The sequence below is a fragment of the Saccostrea cucullata genome, unplaced genomic scaffold, assembly GCF_032062105.1.
Source record: "Saccostrea cucullata isolate Sc308-1 unplaced genomic scaffold, CSIRO_AGI_Scuc_v1 ctg2194, whole genome shotgun sequence".
Classification (NCBI taxonomy): Eukaryota; Metazoa; Mollusca; class Bivalvia; order Ostreida; family Ostreidae; genus Saccostrea; species Saccostrea cuccullata.
Genome location: NW_026936595.1, coordinates 52,314 through 68,739, shown reverse-complemented (window position 1 = coordinate 68,739; position 16,426 = coordinate 52,314). Strand labels below are relative to the sequence as shown.

General features: G+C 34.5%; 1 pseudogene; it reads left to right on the top strand.

Moving 5' to 3' along the window:
• Positions 1-9,892: 9,892 nt before the first annotated feature.
• LOC134245890 (uncharacterized protein K02A2.6-like) lies at positions 9,893-11,667 on the top strand (annotated as a pseudogene).
• Positions 11,668-16,426: the final 4,759 nt, after the last annotated feature.

Below are 16,426 nucleotides of genomic sequence, written 5' to 3'. Positions count from 1 at the left end.
GTAGCTCAGACGGCAGACAGCACAATCAGTGATCGGAGTGTCCTCAGTTCAAATTATCATAAGTCTAGACCTAAATAAACAAGAAATAGATAGCAACTGCCCTCTAGTCATGCAGCACTTAAAAGGAAAGTTGTGTGTCCATGATCCATTAAAAACCAAGGCCCTGTGTTAAAGCAGATGGCAGAAGATTCCTCACTGCTCCCTGTTCCTGAGTATTGAGCAAAAATGAAACTTTTGTTACCTTACAGAAGTATATTTTGTGATCTTTCCATGTGAGTGAAATATTTTCTAATAGGACGATAATCGGCAATCAATCAATAAATACAGGTTGATACCCGTAGTCTACCTTGGTGTCAAAACATTTTTGATGTTTTCCCATATGTACCTCATTTTGATGAATTAAATTAATTCTGAGAGGCTCTGACTGCTTGTATAGTTTTATTCATTCTCTTTAATTCAAGTTGATTTAAGTTAATTCTCTTTACCATATGCTATTCAAATATTAAACAATACATAATTATTGATTGAAAAACTTCTAAAAATCAATAACCTAAATTTTCCATTTTCTTTTTACACATTATAAAAGTTAAACTAGTACATTTAAGAAAAACCTTCATTTTTAGTCTTGCAATGCGTACAAAAAAATATTCTAGTTTTCAGTATCACAATGCTTACAAAAGCTAAGCCAGTCGTGTCCAAAACAAAAAAAAATTAAAAGTATATAGTACCAGGATTGTTCTGAAATTCCGGAGAAAAGAGTTGTTTTGAAGGATCCGAATGTTATATCTTAATGAGATTTTCTATATATGTTAAAGGGCAACTCTAACTAATAAATTTATAGATACAAATGGAGTAACTACACAAATTAAATTGCTTTTAAAATGGTGGGAAACATAACAATGTACGCAAAAAACGCAGGCACTGGTGAAATATTCTGATGCTGTGAATTTTACTCTAAGCAATTATGAAGAACATATGAAAAAACTGGAGAGGTAATATTTGATTTAAGAAAATAAATTGATTATACAGTTTGTGAAAATCTCAAAATGTACACACATTTTTGTCAATAGTTATTTTCTCTTTCGGAAATCTTTTGCTTAAATCGGAGAAATTGAAAGTGAAAGTACACAGCAGAAAACCACTTTGAGGAGTAAATTATGTCTGTTTTGGATATTTTCAGGGTTTTTAATCAAACTTGTGAAGTATTTAACATTACCCATAGTTAAATGTTTGTTCAGGCTTTATTGTGTCTCAGAAATATACATATACATGTATGTGTATAGAGATGATAAACTTGAAATTGATTGCACCTCATGAAATTCCTGCGTATGTGACAACAATTGCTGCATCATTAAAACAACGTGTTTAAAAACAAAGTAACATCAGTTAAATGGACTTCGGAGCTAAGAATGGGATTATAAGGTTATGATGTAGAAAGATACATGGTAATAAAAAGATCACTAGGCAAATACCAGTGAAATATCTACCACGTAGATCTACATTAAAACTTGCACGTTTTGTATGAGTTTATTTACAGTGACTGACATATATGAATCTTATTATATCAATGATTTATAGTAAAGGCATATTTTCAATCTGATTAAAATCAGATGTTGATGAAAATTATATAACCTATCTGTTAATAAAAATTATATAATATGTTAACCAAATTAACTAAAAACACTGTGCCGGATAATTATGCCACTTCAAAAGTGGCATTTTGGCGCCCGCCAAATCCTCATTTCACATAAAAATCATGTATACCAAGTGGTAGACCATCACTCACAGAGTTCATAACTACCTTTGTTACAGGTAAATCTCACCTGTCAGGTGAGGTAATCACCTTTGAACAAAAAATTCCCATGGGAAAAATAAAGTTCCTATAGGAAAAATAAAATTCCTGAGGGATATTTTCAAAATCCTGCAGGATTTCTTAATTTCCTGTGGGATATTTAAGAAATCCTACAGGAAATTAAACTACTATGGGAGAATTTAATCTCCTGTAGGAATACAATTTCCTATAGGAGAGAGAAAAATCCCTTAGGAAAAATATATCCCATAGGATTTCTTAAATTCCTGTAGGATTCTCATTTTCAGTCAGAAACTCCTGTAGGAAATTTGTTCACTTTTGAATTATTTACTTGCTCCTAAGGGAGAAAAATATCCTGTAGGAAATTTTAAATTCCTATAGGATTTCTTCTTCTCCTATATGAATTTGATTCAACTGCATTTAGCTACAGCTAAAAATCAGCAATATACCTTATATTGTAGACAATTGTTTTATGAATAAGGAAATAATATCAATTATTGATAATGGTGATAATAAATACTGTGTTGATATTATAAAAATATAATAATTTCAAAAGAGATAATACAATTTATAAAGTGTTAATTAAAACGACCTGATTCCTGAATAAATTTTTGAACAACACCGAAAACTTTTTCATGTTCCTGCGAAGATAAGAGAATCATCTCCCCATAGCAATTTATGCACATTAATCATTTTTACATTATGAGTTAAAAGTAGTGCATTCATCATTAGGCGTCTAGGTTCAAAATATTTTCTACAAACAAAGAAAAAATGATGACTATCCTCTTTCATACCACAAGAACAATTTGAATTATTTATGATATTACATCTATACAGATCATTATTTAAAATACAATTGTGTCTTAATTTTTTTATGTAAAATGTTCAGATACCTTTTGCCATATGAAAAATACTTGGGAGGCTTATCATTATTATAACTCAATTTTCTTTTAAAAATTCCTTTTGAGGTAATTTCCCTTGTTTCGTTGCTTAATTTAAAAGATCATGCTTTGACAAGTAAAATAATACCAAATTTGTTTTCATCTATTTGAAAAAAAGATATGGCGATTAAACGGATCACACCATTGTCGATTTACTCAATTCAACATGATAATGGAAGCAATCTTTAATAATTTTTTTTGGCTTTTTGACTTTCAATCTTTTTATTCTTAAAAAGATGTTGCCTTGACAAGAAAAAAAAATACCAAATTCATTTCATTATTTGAAAATAAAAAAAGATATGGCCATTTAAGGGAACACACCATTGTCAATTTACTCAGTTCACCATGATAATGAAAGCATTCTTTGAAATAATTTTTTGTTGTTGGAATTTTGACTTTAAATCTTTGCAGATTTAGAAAGATCATGCTTTGAAAAAGAAAAATAATAATAAAAAAATGTCTTTATTTATTTGAAAATCGAAAACGATTTAAGGGAATACACCATTATTGATTTATTGCATTTAACATGGTTTATTAATTTGAAGCAATTTTGAATTTACTATATTTCTTGCTTTCTGACATTATATCTTTTTATATTTAGAAAGATCATGGGTTTATCAGAAAAAACAACAGCAAATTTGTCATCTTCCAATAAAAAAAGCATAGCCATTTAAACTTTCACAATACCTTATTTTTCCTAGTTTTAATAATATGATAATCGGTGCATTAATGTTTAATGACACTTCAATCTTTTAAGATTTAGAGAGATCATGTATATGCTTTTATAAAAAATAAAAAGCAACAAAATTGTTATTTTTCATTGAAAATGTTTCTGGAACAATGGAGGAAAGATAGACAATATACTTACGAGGGTTGTTCGAAAATTATTGAGACATTGTGTATATTTTGCTTTCTAATGAACCTCTTTCATTGAAAATTGGCATATACGTTTGACATACACTAACAATTGAAAAGAGCAAGAAAAATTTTACATTTATTAAATAATTTCTCTTCAATGGTATATAAAGTGTCGTTAGTAGGGGTACCCGGAGCAGTCATTGAAATCAGACATTGAAATATGTAACCCCAAAATTCTAACTCTTAGTGGATCAATAATGAGAGCGAAAATAATTCAGTTTAAGTGTATAATTTTTCAGCTTTGGTTCAAATTCATGTTGTGCAAAATTGATAGAATTTTGATCAGAAATACGGAGACCATAAAAAAATAAAGCGCGGTGGAGAAATCTGCTAACAACGAAAAAATGGAGTTTGACGTCAAGGGCGGAGCAGCCAGCATACCTAAAAATTTGTGTAGCGCAATACAGAACTCTTTTCAAGACTGAACGACCTGCTAAAACAATAACAATGAGAAAGAAATTATGTATTAGGTTTTGTTTTTTCCATGGTAAACTTTTTTTTTGCAATTAATAAACAAGAGTAAAATTAAAAGATCTGGACGACCATGAGGTACAGTCCCTGAAACGTTCTACTTTCCCACCTGAACGCTGAACGAACGGTGAACGAACGCAGAGCGAACGGTGAGTGAACGATGTGCGAACGCTGAACGCAACTTGGTGAACGATATGTGAACGGAAAACGGAGAGTGAAAGCAGAACGCGAACGGAGCGCAAACGCGAGCGCAAAGTGAACGGTGAACGCAAGGTTAACGATTTATTCGGAATGCCTCCGATCTTTCCCTTGTATTGAAATTATTCTATTATTCTATAATTCTAATTTCAGGTGATTTAATATAAAAATTAACAATAGATAATTTAAAAATTAAATAAATAATAAAAGTATTTTTTCTGTACATATATGTACATGTACTTTTGTTTTATTTAACAACACGATATTAATTGGCGTAAAATGTGTATTTGTTACCGAACGCGTGTACTTTGAATATAAAATTAATCTATGTATATAGTAAATAATTATGCTTATTCTTTTAACGAACAAAATAATGTGGACTTCAGAAGATAAAACTATTTCTTATAGAACATGTAGAATGAATTAATTACATTGTACGCGGTAAATACATGAACGAACTAATTATCGCTTGTATACAAATAATATAGTAAGTCGTACAGAACTATGTTCTCGTCAAATATAATGTGCCCTATTGTGATAAACCGTACAGTTTAGATGTTCATTCTTGTTTATTGTTCATAGTGGTCAAGATAATTTGAAAATTTTTAAATACACTAAAAATAATTATTTTTTATATTTTTTTTTACAAATAAACATTTCTTAAAGCTTACATAAATATTTCGTCGGTGAATGTACATACACACGACATAATTTTCGGGAAATTGTTTATCAGTATTTAGCTCTGGAGCTTATTTTTTTAATTTCTGCAAATGAAAAATTGATAAATAATTGGTAAAATCATTTTTAGAGATTCGCAAGCATTGAATCAATGGAAACATGGATATAACTTGTAATTTATGTCATTTCATGCTGCTTTTTTTCCTAACCGTATTCCACTTTCTGCATATTATGAAATCCAATTTAATCAAATTTTACGGTCCACTTACATGTACACCTTCTGATAGATAAACAAATCCGTTTTCTTAAGTCTTAGAATTACCTAGATAATTATTTATAATCTAAAATATTAAAATAAGTCTTACAATTATTTAGTTCCAGAAAAAATCAATGAATAATATTTATAATGCTTTGAAATCTTAAATCAGTATTACAAGTAAGCCGTATTTCGTTTTGAAAATGATTGTTGGCACAAATTATTTAAAAAATGATATTGTTTAATGACTGTTTGATGTTGGTTTTAAGACTGATTTTCTTGAGTTACAATACACATTTGATATTAAGTATAATGAACTGAAAATAATAAGAATTTTATTTATGGAGAAAAGGCACAGGGGTGGGGGGGGGGGGTGAGGGGGGGAGCTTGATTATACGGAATGGCAAACATATATTTTTGTACAGTGAAGGAAAGAATTTTCCATCTCTAATAAAAGATGGTGTTTTCTAAAATTTAAAACCACATTATCAATTTAATAAGCCCTAAAATATTAAATTAACTGAATATTAGCAGTACTGTTCACAATTCTAAAACCTACGTGTAGTTTGAAACACATGTTACTGTAGGAAAATTTTTTGTGTATTCATGTCCTGTAAAAGACTTGCATTAATTATTATACATCCATGTATGATTTGTCGTCTTAAACATTACAACAAGTTCTTGCCGTGCGTAAAGAATTTGTGCATTGCCTTTTTTGAAATTTAATATTTTAGCATCGTTCTACATACATGTACAATAGGTACTTAATGTATAATTATTTTCCAGGGAAATGTCATGAATAAAGTAACAGCTGAGTTAGGACAATAAAAATATAAATACCATAGATAATTTTTGCAATGAAATAATTATTTTTCAAACACGATATCTCGGTTACTTAATCAAAAAACGTATAAATCCTTACCATCAAAAAGATAAGTCCTTTCACTTCGGAGTTCCGAATGACAATAAAGACTGAACGATAAGTGAACGGTGAACATTTTGTGAACAGTGAACTTGAGCGCACAGTGAACGGTGAACGCAATACTATGAACGGAGAGCGAACGGTGAACGCACGCTGAACGAACGGTGATCGAACGGTGAGCGAACGGAAAAATGGGAAAGTAGACGTTTCAGGGACTGTATTACATACAATATTGATATCGTTACGGTATTTAACTCGCGTTACATAAATTAACACTGCATGATTTTAAGTTGTCATTTCCAATATATGAAATTTTTTGACTGGGGTAGCAACAGCATACATTTTTAAAAATAGTTTAAGAAAAGAGACTTTGATTTTTGTAATGTTATATGTAATAACAAAGAAGGAAAAGTACTAAACGCTTCCCGATCGTTTCACATGCGAAACAACCTACGGCTAACGTAACGTTAAATGACGTAGCGAGGCTGCTCCGGATCGATAGACACATGCATATTTTTTACTTCACAGAAACTTATATAATTATTGTAGGAATTAGAAAATTTGCTGGAGTGTTTTATACGTTCTTTATAAGATGTTGATGAATTTTCAAGAAATTATCTCCATCCATTATGGAGAAAATGTACTTGTCTCAATAATTTCCGAACAGCCCTCGTTTGCTGGAAAGTGGAGAAATTCTCCCAATTGACAAACTGCGAAAAAAATCTTGCGCCGTAAATTGCACTTTTTAGCTCTTCTGAGGCAAAGGCTCAAAGAGCTAATGCTATGGCCATTTGTGCGGTGTGCGTTAACTTTTTAGAATATGGGCCATAACTCGAGAACCCCTTGGCCAATCAGTGTCGAATTTTTTACAAGGTATCATTGGCCCAAGGGCTACCATTTATACTAAAATAAATGTTGGGACCCTGAAACAAGAGGAAATAATCAGGAAAACAAAACCAAAAGTACTGGTTGCTAAAAAATCTTCTTTTCCAGAACAACCAGACAGATTTTCACCAAACTTACATACAAAGATCAGGATATGTTGAAGATTGAAAATCGACATGACCCTGGGGCAAAGGGCGGGGTCTCAAGGTCACTTCAAAGTTGACCTTAATTTTCAATTAATAAAAATGTTTATGTTTTGCTTACTATAAGGACTAGGATCATCAAATCTTGTAAGTTGATGCATCTAAGGACTTCACATCATGTTAACTCAAAAGTAGGTCACGGTGACCTACTTTTTTAATTTTGCAGGCATTTGTTTTCAAACCGAATTGAAGGCATATTTTGGACACTTTATGGCCTTTGATCATCAAACTATGTCAGTTGATGTATCTTTGTACCTTGAACAACGTCAACTTAAAAGTAGGTCACCGTGACCTGCTTTTTGGACTTTATGACTTATCCTTTTTAAAACATTTAATCCCATTATTTCAGACACTGAGAGGGTTAGAACCATCAAATCTTGTAAGTTGCTGCATCTTGGGACCTTAAAACATATTTATGAAAAAGTAGGTCACTTTGATCTAAATTGTTTAAAAGGCATATTTTAATTACCTTCAGACCTACAATCATCAAACTTGGTCAGCAGATGCATCTTGGGACTCTGAAATGTCGACCAAAATGTAGGTAACGGTGACCTACTTTCGGCATTTTATGGCTATATTTGAGTATCCACGGTACTTATTGGCTTAAAATCATCAAACTTTATGAGTTGATGCATCTTCGGTTTTCGGAGAGTGACAACCAAAAATTAGGTCACGGTGACCTACTTTTGACATTTTATGGCTATATTTACAGTACCGACCGGACACAACCTAACAGAAAGCGAACCCGGAGCGGACCCCGGGTTTGCTCTCTGGGTCCGCTCCCTGAGCGAACCCGTAGCGGACCCAAAGCAAACCCGTAGCGGACCCCGAGCGAACCCGAAGCGGACCCCGGGAGCGAGCCCCAAATTCAGTAGCGGTCCCAGAGAGCGAACGCGGGTTCGGTATTTCTTTACAGAGCTGTCAATCAGGATTAGCAATTAACCAATCAGCGCATCAACCAATCAAAATAGAGTATTGATCTGTCGATTGGGATATAAGATCGAACGTGTTGATCTTATCGGATATAAACCCAAACACTGTACATACAGAAAAAACGTGTGAATGTGCTGTGTAAATCTATCAGGATAATTAAAATATTATTTAATATTTATTTATTTTAATCATCCGGGTTGTATTTTACATGTTTTAATTTTCCACGTAAAATTATATATGAACATTTACGTACGTCTTTTATTTTCTGTAGTTTTTTTAACCAGTATTTAAAGTCCGTTCGATAAATAAATTGGGTAAATTCATCAGTCAATGCATAAAAATGGAATTCAATTGATATTACAATTAAAGGAGGAAAGAAACGTAGTTGGTCTTCGACAATTATTGTAAAATTTCATCATCTCAAGATACTATCAGTTTAGGAATATTAACGGAGAGAAACGGAAGAGAGAGAATAACTGTAAACTCTCACCATTAGACTTGATTATAATTATAAATTCCGATGACTTTTATTTAAATTTATACGAGTCGTCCTCCCAATACTGTACTCAAATTGTTTTCTATAAGCCTGCTGCAGCTATTTTTTTTTTCAATAAATATACATGTACAGGAAGATGTATATAAAGAACAAAAAAAAAAACACCAACAGTTTTCGGGACGAACTGACCCTTCCTCGGGACAAAAAACAGTTTAAAAGTCATAAGAACAAAGGAAAAAGAGAAACCAAAAACAATTAGCAAAACTATTAAACTACTAAACACTATATATTTACATAGTAACATGTCGAATTGGAATTTATTTAAACACTATAAGGAAAGAAATTCGGTCTGCTACGTCTGGTTTATCGGGGTATACTCATGTGAAGTGCGATTTACATCATTGAACGAATTATTTACGCTAATTAATCACGAAATTTAGTAAATCGTACATTGTATCATTCTCTCAAAATTGCGTACATTTTATCTATACTTCACAAAGAATAATCAGTCTGGAGAAATATAATATAGACATATGAATTATGATCAATTATAGATTTTGAAATGTTTGAGGACTAAATATAGGGAAAAATAATTAATAAAGGCGTAAGCGATACAAAGTTATGTTGGTTGTTCGAGAGTTAGTAACGCAGACTAACTGTAGATTTTAGGGTGGAATGACTTCAATCTGTGCATCCAGAAGGAAGATTTTCATATAAACGCATTTTTTTCATGCCCAAGAAGATCAAGAAGATTAAGAAGATCAATAATTCTGACGTTATTTTTTAATAATTTAATATAACAAATAAATTGAGAAATCATAAATAAAACTAGAGCCGAGCTCGTTGTAATGTTTATACTCTAAATTAAATCTGTCAATCTATAATTAACAATTAGAGTGCCAGCATCAGAATGTTTATTTTCAATCAAGCACTGCTCTATGACGCTATCAGTTCTCAAGGTAAAGTTCCTCTCCCTAATTTTATCTGTTGTCAATCATTATCATATGCATGGGTATATGTTCAATCTGATGGTCACTTAATAAATAGTTAGTAAACTAGACAGACGTGTTCTTTTACCTCTCTCTCACTACATTACAATGGCGACGACGATTCTGTGAATAATCTCTTGGATATTTACTAGTTCTACTGTGTAGTACACTTGTAGCAAAAGTTTATCCAATATGTCGGCATTACCAAACTTTCCACCATTTTCTGTGCATGAAAATGCAACGGACATACGCTGGAAGAAATGGAAGTTGAGACTGGACAATCTCATTCTTGCGATGGGAATAAAGAACGACAAAGCCAGACAGAGAGCCCTGCTACTTCACTATGCTGGAGAGGAGGTAAATGAGATTTTCGAGACATTACCTAACACAGGTGATGATTACGACACGGCGGTAGCAAGGTTGACTGAATACTTCGCCCCAAAGAAAAACACTGAATTTGAAGTGTACAAATTCAGGCAAGCCAAGCAAGAACCCGGAGAAACGATTGACACTTTCCACACCAAGCTTAGACAATTGTCGCTAACTTGTGAATTCAACAACAATGACAAAGAAGTGAAATCACAGATAATTCAGGGATGCAGCTCAACAAGACTCAGAAGACGAGCACTGAGGGACGACATAAACCTAGAAGACTTACTTAAGCTGGCAAGATCACTTGAACTATCGGATAAACAGGCAAGCGAAACCGAGAAGACCGACAAAAATTCAGAGGAAGTGCATGCAATGAGGAAACGTCGCAATGCACCTAAGTTTCTGGAAAGAAAACATGGTACTAAGGATCGGACGGACACACACTCAAAGGAGAAATGCTTCAAATGTGGTGGACTGTTTCCCCATCTGAAAGGACCGTGTCCGGCAAAAGGTAAGACATGTAACGCATGTCACAAGATAGGCCATTTCGCATCCGTCTGTAGATCAAAGAGCAAATCAATGAATCGTAAACCCAGATCTGTGAAACAGCTAGAGGCATGTAATAGCGACACTGATTCAGAATCTTGCGAATACCTCTTTGGGTTGGATCAAATTAATTCCATTATTAGGAGACAACCCCGTATCAAAGTTGAAATCAACGGGATACCCGTAAGTGTTCTAGTCGACACAGGCTCAAGCATCAACGTTGTAGACGATTGTACATTAAGAAACTTGAAAACGAAGTGAAATTGCGGAAGGCTGATACCCGTGTGTTCGCGTATGGTTCTAAAACTACCCTTGATATTATGGGAAAATTCCAAGCAACAATCGAAAACAAAAACAAAATTGGGATTGCGGATGTCTATGTTGTCAAAGGGAACTCTGGTTCGTTACTTGGATATGATACGTGTGTTCAACTGCAAATTGTGCAGAAAATAGCATCTCTTAGTGATAACAAAATTGAAGTTTTGTGTCAAAAGTACCCGAAAGTGTTCAGTGGAATCGGAAAACTTAAACAGAAACAAGTTAAACTCCACGTCGACGAATCTGTAAAACCTATTTCACAACCACACAGAAGAATTCCATTCCATGTCCGGAAACAAGTTGAAAAAGAACTCGAGAAATTAGAGAAACTCGACATCATTGAAAAGGTTAATGGTCCCACACCATGGGTCTCTCCGATCGTCGTAGCTCCTAAACCTAAGAAACCTGGAGAAATTAGACTGTGTGTGGATATGAGAAAAGCCAACACAGCAATACAACGTGAACGCCATGTCACGCCAACCATTGATGACATGATTCTTGATCTCAATGGATCTAAAGTATTTTCCAAACTCGACCTGAATGCTGGGTATCATCAGCTGGAATTACACCCAGATTCTCGGAACATCACAACGTTCTCAACCCATGTTGGATTACGTCGATATAAACGACTAAGCTTTGGAATTTCTTCAGCAGCAGAAGTATTCCAGAACTCGCTTAGTACAGCACTTGAAGGTTTACAAGGGGTTAAAACATCAGTGATGACATCATAGTGTTCGGACAAACTTGCGAGGAATATGACAAAAATCTAGAAGCAGTCTTTAAACGATTAGAAGAAAAACACCTCATATTAAACAAAGAAAAATGTGAATTCAACAAAACGCAAATTGAATTCTATGGATATGTATTCAGTTCAGAGGGAATTTCCGACCCGCAGACCCGAGAAAAGTGGATGCGATAAAGAACTCTGAGATACCGTCAAATGCAAGTGAAGTCAGGAGCTTCCTAGGCATGACAAACTATGTAGGGAGATTTATTCCGAACTATTCAACAATTACTGCGCCATTACGAGAGCTAACCAAGCAAAATGTGAAGTTTGAGTGTCAACCTAATCAACAAAAAGCATTCGACATGTTGAAACGTGAACTTACAAGTGACAAAGTTATGGCATATTTTATCCGTCAAAAGAAACAACAATGATTGTTGATGCAAGTCCCGTAGGACTTGGTGCGTTATTAACACAAGAAGGCAAAGTCATATCGTACGGAAGTCGTGCGTTAAATGATGTGGAAACTCGATACTCACAAACTGAGCGCGAGGCACTGGCAGTTGTTTGGGGATGTGAGCATTTTCATCTGTATTTGTTTGGACAAGATTTCAAAGTCATTAGCGATCACAAACCATTGGAAGCGATTTTTAATAATCCGCACTCAAAGCCTCCTGCGAGAATAGAGAGATGGCGATTAAAACTGCAACCATATCATTTTAGGCTACAGTACCGTCCAGGGAAAACAAATGCGGCAGATTACATGTCCAGGCATCCGTCTAAGTCAACAAAGATAAGCAGTCTGTCAGACATCGCTGAGGAATACGTTAATTACGTAACAGAGAATGCCGTACCCAAAACTTTGACCTTAGCCGAAATCAGCGATGAAACCAAAAAAGACCCTACCCTTCAACAAGTAATTGAAGCAATCATTTTCGAGAAAAAGATTCCAGAATCTAAAGTCCTCGATAAAACGATTGAAACTTTTAGACGAAGGCAAAATGAACTAACTTTGCACCGTGACGGAAACCACGGCGTTCTACTCATCGAAAACAGGTTGGTCATTCCTATATCATTACAAGAAACGGTTATCAAATTAGCGCATGAAGGTCATCAGGGGATAGTCCGTACTAAACAGCTACTCAGAGAAAAGGTTTGGTTTGTCAACATAGATAAGCAAGTAGAAGAATTCTGTAAAGGATGCGTTCCCTGTCAAGCATCAGTACCAGGACAAAAGTACACACCATTGAAGATGTCACCCCTACCCAACCGACCGTGGCCTGAGGTCAGCATGGATTTCTGTGGACCATTTCCGTCCGGATCCTACCTAATGGTCGTTATCGATGACTACTCCAGATACCCTGTTGTCGAAAGTCTATAAAAATTAACAGCAAAGTCAGTGATACCGAAACTTGACACCGTTTTCGTCTTACTTGGAATTCTAGATGTAGTCAAAACCGACAATGGACCTCCGTTCAACGGATCGCTCTTCAAGGAGTTCGCAAAACATCTAGGATTTCAACATAGGAAAATCACACCGTTATGGCCACAAGCAAATGGAGAAGCGGAACGATTCATGAAGACCATTGGAAAAGCGATTCGAGCCGCAGATGCAGAACACAGAAGCTGGAAACAAGAGTTATACAGTTTTTTGCGCAACTATAGGGCGACGCCACATGCAACAACAAGCGCAACACCCGCGGAATTACTACTAGGCAGAACTTTAAAAACCAGAATTCCCGAGATTATTCCATCGTCCAAAAACACAGAAATAACACGTAAAGGTCAAAAAGAAAAAGATAAAATGAAAAGGTATGCAGACATTAGAAAAGGAGCACTGGATCATAAGCTGCAGCCGGGAGACAAAGTCCTTGTGAAACAACAGAAACAGGAGAAACTATCAACTCCATACAGTCCCGAGCCGTTCGAAGTAGTTAAACAAAAAGGCTCTATGATAACCGCTAAGAATGATAACAAAGAAATCACCAGAAATGAATCATTCTTCAAGAAAATCAAAGAACACGAAAGGTCATCCGAGGTACCAGACGATTCGAGTGATGAATTAATTACCGCACAGCCGGAGCCTAGACGGTCAACTCGCGAGCGCAGACCACCAGCGGATCTGAAAGATTACGTGTGCGCATAGTGTGTGATTTGTAATGGGGCATAATAATCCCCAAATCATAATTATATAGTGATTTTGTACATAACATTTTTAATTTTGCATGAATATGTTGTCTAAGAAAGTCCGAGGAAAGAAACACCAAAGTTGAACGGACATTTAGAAAATTACCGACAATTCTCAAAATGAATCCCACATGAACTTTGATAAGTGTAAACGTTAATTAGAATTATTTCGATGTACATGTTTTCAATTAAAGAAAGGGAGGGATGTAATGTTTATACTTTAAATTAAATCTGTCAATCTATAATTAACAATTAGAGTGCCAGCATCAGAATGTTTATTTTCAATCAAGCACTGCTCTCTGACATTATCAGTTCTCACGATAAAGTTCCTCTCCCTAATTTCATCTGTTGTCAATCATTATAATATGCATGGGAATATGTTCAGTCTGATGGTCACTTAATAAATAGTTAGTAAACTAGACAGACGTGTTCTTTTACCTCTCTCTCACAACATTACACTCGTTGCAAAGCAACGAATAGGTCTTACGTTGGAGCTGCGGATAAGAAGACGTAACCTTGAGTCTAGGTCAAGCCACATTCTAAAGTTCTACAAGTGAAAATTTAAACCTTTTAAGAGAAGCAACTTGCAATGTTTAGCTAGGAAAAAGACTGTAAATGAATATATGTGACCTTGAACTTTCCAAGTGACCTTGAACTCTCCAAATAACCTTGATCTAAGCAATGACTAGCTCTCGTTATAAAAATATTATCCATGTGTTACCGTCTGGAAAATTTCAAACATTTTATTTAGATATTCTTTCTGTTCATGTATCCAACCAAAAACATCTTATTCTTGGGGACTTTGAACTCGAGTCAAGGTCACGTCCCACCCTGCATTATATCAGCAATGTTTCAATAATAGAAAAATGGTAGCGAATTAACAGTTTTACTGTCACTAATCTTGACTCGTCCAAATGACTGGATATGTTCAGCCATGAGTTTTTTTCTGACTATAATCGAGGCAAAATGATTCATTGGGTTCAACACAATGTCGAGACTATAGCTCTATTTGTTTGTACTTATAACAAAGGAAGAGAAAACTAGCCATTGCCATCAGACCAAAACTGTAGAAGGAGTAGCGTTTTAAAGGAATTTCACATAAATTTCTATTTTTGTAATCATGACAACACCGTTCATCGAAATCAAAAACGATGCACTTAATTATGTATCACATTGAAGTCTACTTGTGTGTCCAGTTATATTGAAATCAAACTAAAACTGTAGGAGGAGTAGCATTTTTAAGGAATTATATACAGAAATTTCTATTTTTAGTAACCATGGCAACACCGTTCATCGAAATCAAAAACGGATACACGATATATTGTATCTTAGTGAAGGCTACTTATGTGCCAAGCAATATTGAATTCAAACAAAAACTGTTGAAGACGTCGCATTTTAAAGCATTCAAAAACCGATGCACTATACTACATGTATGTATCTTAGAGATGTGTACTTTGTGCCAAGTTATATTGAAATCAGACCAAAACGGTATGAAGAGTAGTATTTTGAAAAATAGACAGACAGACAGCTAGACAGACGAACGGACGGCAGACACTTTACTATCGCATTCCTAAGACAGGTGGGACAGATATTTGTATATAGAAAATAACCAAATTAAATAAAGACAACATTTTTAAAGCATTAAAAATCGTAGCAAAAAAGAAGATATCAATGGATGCGAAACTTTTCAGACAAGGGAAGAGATATGAACCTCTCATAAATACGGTACACATGTATCAGATCACTGCACGTCGGTAATCTAAAATGACACATGTTATTTTTTTCCTTGTATAACTTAACCCCCCCCCCCACCCCCGTAATTTCTTTAAAAATGTTTGTACAATTAAGAAAATCGGTTACTTTTCATATAGACTACGACGTTTCTTTCATTTTCAAGAACCGTATATTAGCGAGTGCAGCGAGCTCAATAGAATAACGTGTAAGAAAAGAAGTACGGAATTGTACACACGTCAAGCAAATTTTGTTGTGCAACATTCCCAGAGCTCCTTTACTACCCAATGTCCTTTGCGCGAATAAATAAACAAATAATAAAACACGTAACAGCTTTTTAAAAAGCTTGGCTGACTATGTCATCAATATCTATAGAATCTATGAGCATGACAAACTATAAACGTTTACATTTTTTGGGGGGGGGGGTAAATTATTTCACTGGAGTAAATTATGGAGATGTTGCACAAAACATAAACCATATATATAATACTGTTTGTATCTTAAATAATAAATGGAATCATGATCATGTCCCGCTGTAGATTCGAACCCGGGACGAAAAGATGAATACCTCTGTCTGCAAGTCTAAAATGGTTTTAGAGGATGACGTAAATAAGGAAAAACATTTGATTAATGCTTGAAAGCATGGCTACATATATAGGTGGCAGCTGAAAATATGATAACTACAAGAAATTGGGGATCTAACAATTATGACTGACGAGTAGAATATAATTGATAGTTTCTTGGGTATGCCAAAGTATCAAAGATTGTTGGAAACGTGGGAAAAATAATTAAAGCTTTAAATGACCCAACAAACTTGACGGCGATATATGAATGCCATGGTGCAGATT